A 12,878-nucleotide genomic window follows, 5' to 3' on the forward strand; every position below is an offset into this window, starting at 1 on the left:
AAACCTTAGAAATGGAAAAATCTCCCATGTTCTTGGATAGGAAGAATTAATGTGGTCAAAATGGCCATACTACCTAAAGTGCTATACAGATTCAATGCAATTCCAATTAAAATCCCAATGATGTACCTTGCAGAAATAGAGCAAGCAATTATGAAATTCATCTGGAAGAATAAAAAACCCAGAATAGCTAAAGCAATCCTTGGCAGAAAGAGTGAAGCAGGGGGTATCGCAATACCAGATCTTCAACTCTACTACAAAGCAATAGTAACAAAAACGGCATGGTATTGGTACCAAAATAGAAAGGTGGATCAATGGTACAGAATAGAGGACACGGACACAAACCCAAATAAATACAATTTTCTCATGCTAGACAAAGGGGCCAAAAATATGCAATGGAGAAAAGATAGCCTCTTCAACAAATGGTGCTGGGAGAATTGGAAATCCATATGCAACAGAATGAAACTAAACCCATATCTCTCACCATGCACGAAACTAAACTCAAAATGGATTAAGGACCTCGGAATCAGACCAGAGACCCTGCATCTTATAGAAGAAAAAGTAGGTCCAGAGCTTCAACATGTCGGCTTAGGACCAGACTTCCTCAACAGGACTCCCATAGCACAAGAAATAAAAGCAAGAATCAATAACTGGGATAGATTCAAACTAAAATGCTTTCTCTCAGCAAAGGAAACTATCAGCAATGCGAAGAAAGAGCCTACAGAGTGGGAGAAAATCTTTGCCAATCATACTTCAGATAGAGCGCTAATCTCCAGAATCTATAAAGAACTCAAAAAACTCTACACCAAGAATGCAAATAATCCAATCGACAAATGGGCTAAGGAAATGAATAGACACTTCACAGAAGAAGATCTACAAGCAATCAACAAACATATGGAAAAATGTTCAACATCTCTAGTAATAAGAGAAATGCAAATCAAAACCACCCTAAGATTCCATCTCACCCCAATTAGAATGGTGATTATCAAGAATACAAGCAACAACAGGTGTTGGCAAGGATGTGGGGAGAAAGGTACACTCATACATTGCTGGTGGGGCTGCAAATTAGTGCAGCCACTCTGGAAAGCAGTATGGAGATTCCTCAGAAAGCTTGGAATGGAACCACCATTTGACCCAGCTATCCCACTCCTTGGCCTATACCCAAAGGTCTTAAAATCAGCATTTTACAGAGATACAGCCACATCAATGTTCATAGCTGCTCAGTTCACAATAGCCAGATTGTGGAACCAACCTAGATGTCCTTCAATTGATGAATGGATAAAGAAACTGTGGTATATATATATATATATATATATACAATGGAATATTACTCAGCCATAAAGAATGATAAAATTATGGCATTTGCAGGCAAATGGATGAAATTGGAGAATATCATGCTAAGTGAGATAAGCCAATCTCAAAAAACTAAAGGACGAATAATATCGCTGATAAGTGGATGATGACACATAATGGGGGATGGGAGGGGTTAAAGTTAGGGTCGGGAGGGGGGCAAGAATGGAGGAAGAAAGGACTGTATAGAGGGAAAAGAGGGGTGGGAGGGGTGGGGGGAAGTGAAAAAATAACAGAATGAATCAAACAACATTACCCTATGTAAATTTATGATTACACAAATGGTATGCCTTTACGCCATGCACAAATAGAGAAACATGTTCCCATTTTTTTACAATTAAAAAAAAAAGAAACGAAAAAAAAAATATGGCAAATTGTGCTACATCTACATAATGAATATTCTATGATTATTTTAAATAGACATATAAAATGTTTATAATAAAATATTAGATGAGATGTAGGGATCCAAATTGTATGTATTGATAATAACTACATCTATGTGAAAAAATGTGAGTACTAGAAGGAAATATATTTTAAAATACTTAATTCATTTTAATTCATATGTGCTGTTGACACATGACTTGTTATCAAGATCCAAGACTAGTCTTGAAAGACAGTTGGTTTTGCTATCTAATGCCTTTCATGAAGGATGGCTTAGGACAATCAGTTATTCCAAAAAACAAACTTTATTTAATATCTTCCAACCCCTTATTGAATTTAGTTAACAACCTTATTAAGAGTATTAGTTCATATCCTTATCTGAAATCTCACTTTGCAACTAGTTTATCCTTCAGGACTCACCAGGAAGTTTTAGTGCTTATGGTGAGGTATTTTAAGGATGCTGTATTGAGATCTTGTTAATGACTAAGGCCATTGTTTGATAACATCTACTTTATATTTTTTTCAGGATGAAATCTTGACAATCAATAGGAGCAAAATTAGGGCACATTTTATTTGTGTGCACAACTGTTGTGTCTGTTCTAGAATACCTGCAATCAGGAGGTGAAACATCGGACGATAGATTTTTATGGACCAACTTGATCATATTTTCAGGTCAAATCATGATTTTCTTCTTTTTCTTAATATCTCTTATGTACCTTTCTCCTTTCCAAAAGCAAAACTGAAATCTGAAATGTCCAATTTGAATTCTGACTCCAACACTTACTAACTCTGTGACCCAGGACAATGTATTTCTCTTTGTGCCATAGTTACCTGATGTACATAAATCATAGATAAAAATAATAACTGCCTCCTAGGATTCTTGCAAAGTTTCAAGGAGATATTTCTGTAAAATTCTTAGAGTTTCTCCCACCTAGAAATTATTCAATAAAGGGTTTCTTTTAGTATCATTACTTTGCTATCTGGCTTTACTATGTCCTGCTCTTTATAGCCTCTCCCTTCTTTCCTGATGCTTATATCAATGAGTTGGGATGAGAATTAAAAGAAGTCGGTCTAATGAAGGTGAATTTTCTCCCAGGTTGTATTCAAGAAAATGACCTCTGGGTGACAAGGGTTTCTCCTGAAGGAATTATGAACCCATTACCAAGGCATGAGTAACTTAAGAGTAATAAATACATGCTCTAAACTAATCTTGTTTTGTTTGCTGCTTTATATCTATAATCTTAGAACAATGGTTGAAAGGCCATAAGCACTCTAGAAATATACATTGAATTAATTAATGTTATGATATGTTTATACAAAAGCATAGCAATACCTAAAAATATAGCATACAGTCTGGGCACAGTGGTGCACACCTGTAATTCCAGTGACTCAGGAGTCTGAAGCAGAAGATTCTCAAGTTCAAGACCAGCCTGCGAAATTTAGGGAGATCCTGTATCAAAATAAAAAATAAAAAGAAGCCAGGCATGGTGGTGCATTCCTGTAATTCAGTGACTCTGGAGGCTGAGGCAGGAAGATTGCAAGTTCAAGGCCAACCTCAGCAACTTAGTGAGACCCTGTCTCAAAATTAAAAAGTGAAAAAGGCTGGGGATGTAGCTAAGGGTTTAAGCACCCCTGGGTCCAATTCCTGGTATGCAAAGATAAATAAATAAAAATAAAAAGACCTAAGGATAGACTGGCCTAGCCCATACTAGGTTACCCCTAGTATCACAAAAAGAAAAAAAGAAAGAAAAAACCAGCATGTAGATCCTTCATTTCTGCTTTAAACTCACACATAACACTAAAGCACTAGAAAAAGAACTAAAATTACTTTTAAGCACAAATTGGGTATTTTTATCACACTATTATCATAAAATTTAAGTCACTAAATATTGACTTTCCTTTAGACCCAGAAAAGGATCTTATTCTCTCTCTCAGCTATTATCTCCCTCAGGCTCTTTACACAATACAAGACTATGCCTCTATATTTTATTCTCAGTTACTTCCTTAATGGAAATATGCTGATTACTTCCTTGAAGTCAGCTTTTCCTCATCCCGGGCTCTCCATTTTGTCTCTTCTACCAAGATGAGACACATGTTCAATTTCTTCCAGGAAGGACCAGTCTAGTGTGCAACCGGGAAAACCCAACCTCAGACTCTGTGCAGTCCTCCTGGTCTAGATCTGCTCTCTGTTACATATGGGAGGGACTCTGTGCTGTATTTCTTGTTCGTCATTCAGCTGTATTTTACTATCTACTTCCATTATCTTGAAGACACTTGACCTGGTTTAATTCTCATCTATGATGTTAAACTATCAAACTAAATGGAACAAATTATCTACATAATTATATAGCAGTTTCCCCCCACCTCCTCCCTGATACAAGATTGAAGCTGAACCTGGAGTCCTAACCCATAGTAGAGCAGAAAGACTGTTAATTTAGCCTTTAGAAGTCATAGTCATGTTCTTGCTAATCTATTCCAATGTTGCAAGAATGACATACTTGCATGTTACCTTACAGTTCGTTCTGAAAATGGAATACTTATTAAATAAGTTAATATTTGCTTCATAAATCATAAAGTATTTGTTAATGCTGACTTTAATTGTGGCTATTCAGATGCCTTGCCTGTCTTTCCCTGTCTCATAAGGAGAATGTTATTAGATTCATGTGAAACACCTGGAGGTACTCTCTTGTGGACCAGAAACTTCATTCCCCTGGAACCAAAGCATGGATGCAGCTGCTCCAGTTGGCTCCAAGCTACATCTCCTCTCCATGGAGGCTCTTCTCCAGGCTTCACAAGGGAGAGAAGCCATCCTGCTCTAAAAAAGGCAGTGTGTCCATAGCCGCACACACAAAATAAGGACATCAGTCTTCTGTGAACTCTCTGGGGTGGGAGGAACCAATGCTAGGGCAGTTCCACAGGAGAGAAGCAGGAAGTCCACAGATCGTCAGCTGTCACAAGAATTTAGTCCAGGGATAAAGACATCCAGAAAAGAGGCTGACTCCAATCCTGAAGCAGGTCAGTCCCTATCTCCCCTGAATCTGAGTATCTAGATTTCATCTGGGTCAATATTGTTCTCTGCATACAGAGACGACCACCTCTGACCCAACCTAAACTGATAGGAGTTTACCATATTACTTTAATGTTTTGTTTTTTCCAAGAGGTTTCAGTGGATAAGGCCTGTATTTGCCAACAAAATTCTGGAGGGTCTAGGAAGAAAATCTATTCCCTGACTCCAACCCTGATCCCTCAATCTTACCTTATTTTCATACCCCCAAAAATAATGCTATGAATAACCATAGTTAACCCCTTAAGAATCACTTTAAGGTGAGCTAAGGTTGTAGTTCAGTGGTGGAGCACTTGCCTAGAATGCACAAAGCCCTGGGTTCAATCTCTAGCATCATTAAAAGAAGAAAAATCACCTTTAGGAAACCAGCACAGGTGAGCAATCAAAGGCCACCACGAACACCTCCTTGGCCCTTGTTCTGCTTTCCGCACTTCTATAGATGAAATATATTACCTCTTTTTCATAAGATTCCCTTAAATATTTGAAAGCAACTTCTTTATTCTTCCAATAGTTTTGTCTTTTCCAGATTAAACATCTCCACATTCTTTTTTTTCCCAGACATTTTGTTTCTTTTCCTTTTTTTTTTTTTTTTTTTTTTTTAGAAACAGGTTCTCCCTAAGTTGCTTAGGACCTTGCTAGGTTGCTGAGGCTGGCCTCAAATTTATGATCCTCCTGCCTCAGCCTCCTGAGTTGCTGGGATTACAGGCATACGCACGTCCACATTCTTAATATATTCCTCCTATTCCACAGTTCTCAAATCCTAATTGATGATAATGAACAAAACAAATCCAAATTATTTTTACATAAAATGGCTGTTAAATCAGGTCTTATTGTTCTCATATTTTTTTCAGCTGATCATTAGTGCTCTGCAGATTTTTATATGTGACCCTGTTAAATTTCATCTTTTTAGGTTAGTATCCCAAGGCAAGATTGTTTTGAATTATAATTCTGCCACTTATAATATTGATTTACCCACTTCATTTCTTATTGTCTGAAATTTGTGGGGCCATGCATCTTTACTGTCTTTTGAAGTCACTGTTAAAATACGTGGAGATAAGATCTCCAGCACCTTCTCCTTTACACTACACAACTTTCTCCAGGTTTTCAGAATCATTAATGAATAATTTTGGTATATGGTAGCAAAACTAAGAGTGTTGTCTTTAAGCACACGGTCATTACCTTCTTTTTTTACTAAAATTAATATGTACTTTTTCTAATCCTTTCTCCTGATCTGGTAATGCTCTCAATAAAGAGCATGCACAGTTTCACAAGCTCCTGGTGATCCCTGTTGAGATTTCCAACTCTTACAGAACAACTCTTTAGGAATTTCACTAGGCACCAAGACTGAATCCATTACTTGGCAAACATGATAGTAACTTTTGAGCACTACTTCAGAGTCTAGTCACTTGAGAAATTTGAGGTCAGTTGAAACAGAACACTTGATCTGTCTGCAAAATCAAGCGTCCTGTTTCAAGTTTCTTCCTGGCTCCTGAATGTGTGTCTGCATGATGTACCCCAGAGGGAAAGGTAGGACCAGAGCAGAAACACAAAAACCCTGTGTTTTTGCTACCATCTGTGAATGTGGAATAGCATCTTTTTCAACTTCAAAAATGTAGAGAATTTGTATTATGTTGATTATGTTGGACATTCTGGTTTCTTTCTCCTGTCATACACACACACACACACACACACACACACACACATGAATACATGCACACCTCTTTGACTTCCATCTCTATTCTTAATCATAGGTCCATCTCAAGCTCTAAATGGCAATAGTCCAATGTTTTCTCATTTAGGGAAGACTAATGACTCTTAGTAGTCATTCATGCCCCTTTCTGTGGTACAAGAATTAGTTGTCACATGCTGCAATTTACCATGGCAATTTGCTACTGGGAATTTATTGTAACTAATTCCTTAGTTCATTTATTTATTCCTTCCATAAATATTTACCAGGGTGCCCTGTGTGCTTGGTGTTAAGTTAGTACTGCAGAAACTAAGAGAAGAAAGCCTGTACTAGGGTAGAAATTGCTAAGAACCCAGAGTTAGTTGGGATAAATTGAGTATTTTACCTGTATGGAGAATACAGGGCAGGAGACTCAAGAAAAATAAAGAATCCTTAGCTTCTGAATATCTGACCAGAGACTGGGCAAATTTTGAAAATTATTTTACAAAGGGTCACCAGGCCACTTGTCTAGGAAGAAAGAATGACTGTCCAAGGGGCTGGGATCTGGGATTTCTACATCGCATCTCCCGCAGAGTAGATGATACAGATTGCTTATCTGGATTTCCAGTCTGACTTTCTTGGAAAAGGAAGTGGCTGCCTCAGGGATGCACATGACTTCAAAGTAGAATGACCTCCCCCCTGGGTACCACTCCCACCCTTCCAGACCTGCTCACAGGTGTGGTTCTCCTGCTGGTGCTCCGTTAGGAGTGCCAGGAAACTAACTCCCTGCTCTGTGATGCTAATTCTGACATTTTTATGACTCAGAAAAGGTTTAGGAAAGCACTGTAGAACAGTATTTTGGACAGGAGCTTTGGAGTCAAGCAAACTTGGTTTCAAATCATGATTCCACCATAGTGACCCTGAATAATTGACTTAAACTCATTGGATCTTAGCTTCTCTTCTAAAAATAGGAGACAATAAGATTTGTCTCCAGTGCTTGTTGTGATGTATAAATGAAAAAGCCAAGCACGGAGTGTGGCCATTATACGATACCGGTCAATATTGGTTACCTTTCTCTCTTCTCTTGGGCTCAGATCTAGATGAGGAAGCAGTCCAGTGATGACAGTGAGAACCAGACCACCTGGCTGACCCTAGTGGGATCTGAGAATCTGCAACGCCTGGGTTTCCTTCCCTTCAGCCTCTTTCTGGCCATCTATGTGGTGACAGTAGGGGATAATACCCTCATCCTGCTGGCTGTAGTCTCCAGTCGGACACTCCATACACCCATGTACTTCCTCCTGTGCCACTTCTCCCTGCTGGAGATTGGCTATACCTCCAACATTATGCCTCGGCTGTTATGGAGTGTCCTGGAAGGGAGGGACTTCATCTCACTGGTTGGCTGTGCCATCTAGTTCTACATGTTTCCCTCACTGGCTGCAGCTGAGTGCCTCCTGCTCTCGGCCATGTCCTATGACCATTACTTGGCCATCTGCCATCCCCTTCACTATCCTGTCCTCATGAGCACCTGGTTTTGTAGCTGCCTTGTCATTGGTTCTTGGCTCAGTGGCTTCTTCTCTGCCTTCATTCTGGCTCTGGCAGCCCCTCTGTCCCTCTGTCCTTGCATCAGGGAGATCGACCACTCCTTCTGTGACTTCGCTCCAGTTGTAGGACTATTCTGTGGGATTGTGGGAGTCGTGTGGGGAACTGGAGTCAGCATCTCGGGCTTCCTGACAGTGGTCCCCTTCCTGCTGATTGTGACATCCTATGCCTTCATCCTGAGGGTTGTGCTGCAAATACCTCCAGGCCCAGGAGGCAGAAAGCCTTCTCCACCTGCTCCTCCCATCTCAATGTGGTTGGAGTGTTTTATGGCACCCTCATTGTGGTTTGTGTGGCTCCAAAAGACCACATGGCACGCTGGCTCCAAAAGGCCTTCACTGTCCTCTACACTGTATTCACTCCCATGGTCAACCCATCATCTACGGCCTCGAGAACCACGAGGTACAGGGTGCTCTTCGTCAGCTCAGGGGACAGCCGATCATAGAGCATGCCTGCCGAGGGGAACAGGACAGTTATTGACCTCTTCCTCAACTTCAGCTTAGCCCCTTCCTCAAAGTTGGATAGATTAGAGACTATGGCAGCAAAACCATAGAGACCATGGAAAAAGTAGATGTCTAACCACATGAGGTGACAATTTTTCCATTGTAACTAGATAAGAATCAAAATCACATGCCTAGGGCTGGGGTTGTAGCTCTGTGGTAGAAGCTTGCCTAGCACGTGCGAGGTCCTGGGTTTGATCCTCAGCACCATATAAAGATAAATAAATAAAATAAAGGTATTTTGTCCATCTACAGCTAAAAATATATTTTTTTTTAAAAAATCGCATACCTAGTAGAGGACCTGAACACTATAGACATTCCACAACTATAAATTGAAAAATGAGTAAATTAATACTGAAGAGAATGCAGGAGGGAGCAGGTCAGTAATGCCAGGTGGGGAACATTTTCAGATTCTTAATCGAAGGTGGCAAGGACTGAGAAAGGGCATTAGGAGAGAGGAAAAGGGGGATTAGAAAGACGGTAATAAGAACCAGAATTAAGGTAAGATCTCCTGACACATTTCAAACAAAATCTTTAAAATGAAAAAGCATAACTCTTAGGCCCAAATTCCGTAGAATAGGCAGTGCACAGGCTGAGAGGCACTGCCACTGCGCACAGAGCTTGGCCGTGGAAGAGCAAAGGTCAGTTAGAGGACAGGCAAGAGCCCAATCCACTTGTGCCTGGAGCCCAGGAGGCCAATTAGACCACTGCTCTGAGACCATAGGTTCTCTTGTTACTGATGTTGGACTAATAAGTAGTAGAAGAAAGGAAGGAGGCAACTAAATAAGATAGGAAGGATAAATTAATTCAATGAAGGGATTCTGAAATTTTTCTCTATCAGAGAATCTTTGAAGCCTTTAAAAATGAAATAAAACTGTTCTGGAGGAGCATTCCAGTAGTCTCAGCTACTTGGGAGGATGAGGCAGGAGAATCTTTTGAGTCCAGGGGTTTAGGATCAGCCTGAGCAATATAGTAAGTCAGTCTCAATCTCTCTCTCTCTCTCTCTCTCTCTCTCTCTCTCTCTCTCTCTCTCTCTCTCTCTCTCTCACACACACACACACACACACACACACACACACACACACAGTACTAGGGATTGGACCCAGTGGTGCTTTACCACTTAGCTACATTCCCAGACATTTTTTTTTTTATTTTGAGCCAGAGTCTCACTAAGTTGCCCAGATTGGCCTAGAATTTGTGATCCATCTGCCTCAGCCTCCTGAGTAGCTGGAATTACAGGTGTGGACCACTGCAACCTGCACAGCCCTGTTTCTTAAAAAAAAGGAAAAAAGAGAAAAAACTGCAGGTATGGCTCAGTGGTAGAGTGCATGATGAGCATTAACAAGTTCCCAGGTTCAATCTCCAGCACCCAAAACAAATTTCTAATTTTTAAATTTGAACTTTATGGATATGCTTTTCCATGTATGATATATGATCCACTGATATCAGAATGATCAAATAGTTGTTTATAAATAAAGATTTCTGGGTAACCAGACCTAGAGTATCTGACTTCCTAGAAATTGGGCCCAGGAATTCATATTTAACAAACACCACAATTGACTATCAGTGCAGGGAAAAGGCATGGTTTTCAGAGGTGAGGGTGATAATAGTAGGAAATTTTTCTATAAGAACTAGACCAAGACAGGGATGCCCTCTTTCACCACTTCTATTCAACATTGTCCTTGAAATTCTAGCCAGAGCAATTAAACAGACCAAAGAAATTAAAGGGATACGAATAGGAAAAGAAGAACTCAAACTATCCCTATTTGCTGATGACATGATTCTATATTTAGAGGATCCAAAAAATTCCACCAGAAAACTTCTAGAACTCACAAATGAATTCAGCAAATCAACAGGATATAAAATCAATACCCACAAAACAAATGCATTTCTATTCATAAGTGATGAATCCTCTGAAAGAAAAATTAGGAAAACTACCCCATTGACAATAGCCTCAAATAGAATAAAATACTTGGGACTTACTCTAACAAAAGAGGTGAAAGACCTCTACAATGAAAACTACAGAACACTAAAGAAAGAAATTGAAGTAGACCTTAGAAGATGAAAAAATCTCCCATGCTCTTTGATAGGCAGAATGAATATTGTCAAAATGGCCATACTACCAAAAGCGTTATACATATTCAATGCAATTCCTATTAAAATCCCAAATGGAAAAAATCATGAAATTCATTTGGAAAAATAAGAGACCCAGAATAGCCAAGGCAATCGTTAGCAAGAAGAGTGAAACAGGAAGCATAACACTACCAGACCTTAAACTATACTACAGAGCAATAGTAACAAAAAAGCAGCATGGTATTGGCACCAAAATAAACATGTAGACTAATGATACAAAATAGAACACACGGTTATCTCATACTAGACAAAGCCGACAAAAATACACATTGGAGAAAAGATAGTCTATTCAACAAATGGTGCTGGGAAAACAGGAAATCCATATGTAACAAAATGAAATTAAACCCCTATCTCTCACCCTGCACAAAAATCAACTCAAAGTGGATCAAAGACTTAGGCACTACAACAGAGACCCTGTGCCTAATAGAAGAAAAAGTAGGCCAAAATCTTCATCATGACTTGGACCTGACTTCCTTAACAAGACTCCTCAAGCACAAGAAGCAAAATTAAGAATCAATAAATGGGATGAATTCAAACTAAAAAGCTTCTTCTCAGTAAAAAAAAAAAAAAAAAATCAAGAACGTGAAAAGAGAGCCTACAGAATGGGAAAAAAATGTTACCACTCACACCTCAGATAAAGCACTAATCTCCAGGATATACAAAAAACTTTACACCCAAAAAAACCAAATAACCCAATCAATAAATGGGCTAAGGAACTGAACAGATACTTCACAGAAGAAGAAATACAATCAGTCAACAAATGAAAAAATGTTCATCATCTCTTGCATTCAGAGAAATGCAAATCAAAACTGCTCTACAATTTCATCTTACTCCAGTCAGAATGGCAATTATCAAAAATACAAGCAATAAGAAGTGTTGGCAAGGATGTGGGGGGAAAGTACACTCATACATTGCTGGTGGGACTGCAGATTGGTGCAACCACTTGGAAAGCAGTATGGTGAGTCCTAAGAAAACTTGGAATGGAACCACTGTTTGACCCAGCTATCCCACTCCTTGATTTATACCCAAAGGACTTAAAATCAGCATATTACAGTGATGCAGCTACATCAATGTTTATAGCAGCTCAATTCACCATAGCCAAACTATGGAACCAAGTTAGATGCCCTTCAACAGATGAATGGATAAAGAAAATGTAGCATATCTACACAATGGAATATCACTCAGCCTTAAAGAAGAATGAAATTATGGTATTTGAAGGTAAATGGATGGAACTGGAAACTATCATGCTAAGTGAAATAAGCCAATCCCATGTGTTTTCAATGCCTTTCACATGCGGACTAAACAGAGACCTTTGGGCCTGGTGTGGGTATTCTGAAGAGGGTGCTGTGCTCCTTGTCCTGGGATTTACTGTGCTTCAGTAAGAGCCAAAGGCTGAATGTTTCCCTGATAAGTAGATGCTGATCCATAGTGGCAGGTGTGTAGGGAAGAATGAAGGAACTTCGGATTGTACAGAGGGGAGTAAAGGGAGGTGGGATAGGAGGATGATAGAATGAGATAAACATAATTACCCTATATACATGTACAAAAATTTTTAAATATTTAACACTGTCAAAAAAAGATAATGAAAAAATTTCAATACCACATATTTCTTTACTAGGATTACTCTGAAATGTTCACATTTTTCCTATTCCCAAATGAAATTTATGTGTACTTACTAAGAATAAAAAATAATAATAAAAATAAATAATAGGAAAATTGAGCAAGAAAAAAAGGAATGTAGATGCTCAGGGATATAAAGAGATATAATCCCGAGTAGTGGGACTAAGACAGGTAGACTTACTAAAGAGGACAAGTGAGGAGATCTGGAGGCATTAGAGGATCTGGGAAAGAAAGTGGCTGTCTGGGTGGAGTGGGAATAGAGAGCAAGGGAAAAAGATGTTTGAATCCCCCTATCATGTTGCTTGGGAAGTGGACCAGGATCTAGTCTGTATCTGAGTGTTAAAAATGTCCCTGTGATGTTTATCCTTTGCATTAAAGTCAAAAGTGAAATCCTGAGTTGTGTGAGAGTGACCTGGAGGGAGTAAACCAGAAGCACAGTAAATCCCAGGACAGAGAGCACAGCACCCTCCTCAGAATACCCACACCAGGCCCACAGGTCTCTGTTTAGTCCACATGTGAAAGACATTGAAAACACAGCCTAGAACAAAGTAGGGACTACTCCAGGACATTT

At 39.3% G+C, this 12,878-nt stretch overlaps 1 pseudogene; it reads left to right on the forward strand.

Moving 5' to 3' along the window:
• The first annotated feature begins 7,558 nt into the window (after positions 1 to 7,558).
• On the forward strand, positions 7,559 to 8,534 carry LOC124982876 (olfactory receptor 11A1-like; annotated as a pseudogene).
• Positions 8,535 to 12,878: the final 4,344 nt, after the last annotated feature.

The sequence above is a fragment of the Sciurus carolinensis genome, chromosome 4, assembly GCF_902686445.1.
Source record: "Sciurus carolinensis chromosome 4, mSciCar1.2, whole genome shotgun sequence".
Classification (NCBI taxonomy): domain Eukaryota; kingdom Metazoa; phylum Chordata; class Mammalia; order Rodentia; family Sciuridae; genus Sciurus; species Sciurus carolinensis.